The following is an 882-nucleotide window of genomic DNA, read 5'->3' on the forward strand; positions in this document are numbered from 1 at the left end:
TGTGTGTGTGTGTGTGTGTGTGTGTGTGTGTGTGTGTCTGTGTGTGTGTGTGTTTGTGTGTGTGTGTTTGTGTGTGTGTGTGTGTGTGAGTGTGTGTCCTGTATCGCTTGACAACCGATGGTGGTGTGTTTATGTCGCCGTAACCTAGAGTTTCGGCCAAAGAGACCAATAGAATAACTGCTAGGCTTACAAAGAATAAGTCTTGGTGTCGATTTCTCCGACTAAAACCCTTTGAGGCGGTGCTCCTCTCTCACATTTCTTGGCCCTCCCTTTCTTTAACTCCCACTATTTCCCACTTGTTTATCTCCCCTTCACATTTCTCTTTGTCTGATATTTTTCTAATCCTCCAATCCCGCTGTCCTCTACTAATCTCTCCTCTTTCCATGTGACCGGTGTCTGGTCCGCCATGATCTTTCTTCCTTGGCCTGACTGCAGACTGTCAACAGGTCTTGTGTCCATCTCCCATGTTCTTGCCTTTAGGCTTTTACTTCATACACGCCAGCTCAATTTGAATCGTTCTTAGTCGAAAGACGTCTGTTGTTATTTCTTGTTGTAGTATTCGTAATTGTGTACCATGTTCTCCGTTTTTTGTTTTTTTTTTCGTCTTTGTTGCCGTGCACATTCGCCAGCTTTCTTAAAAATGGGTCTAATGCTCTTAGCTTAGACTTTTTTGGGAACAAAGAGATCGAATCATCTCAAGTGTAATTAATTGTCCGAAATGGTCGTGACTTTTGGTACTTGACTGATGAAAGAAAGCCAAGAATGACCCGTCTTTTATTTTGCCTGTCCTTCTAATTGTTGTTTCTCTTGTCCGCCTTTGTGTCGTCTATCTGTCCGAACGTTTTAATGCCCTATATTGTGTTTTTGTTCCATTTATATATA

This window comes from Octopus bimaculoides, chromosome 6 (assembly GCF_001194135.2).
Source record: "Octopus bimaculoides isolate UCB-OBI-ISO-001 chromosome 6, ASM119413v2, whole genome shotgun sequence".
In the NCBI taxonomy this organism is placed as follows: Eukaryota; Metazoa; Mollusca; class Cephalopoda; order Octopoda; family Octopodidae; genus Octopus; species Octopus bimaculoides.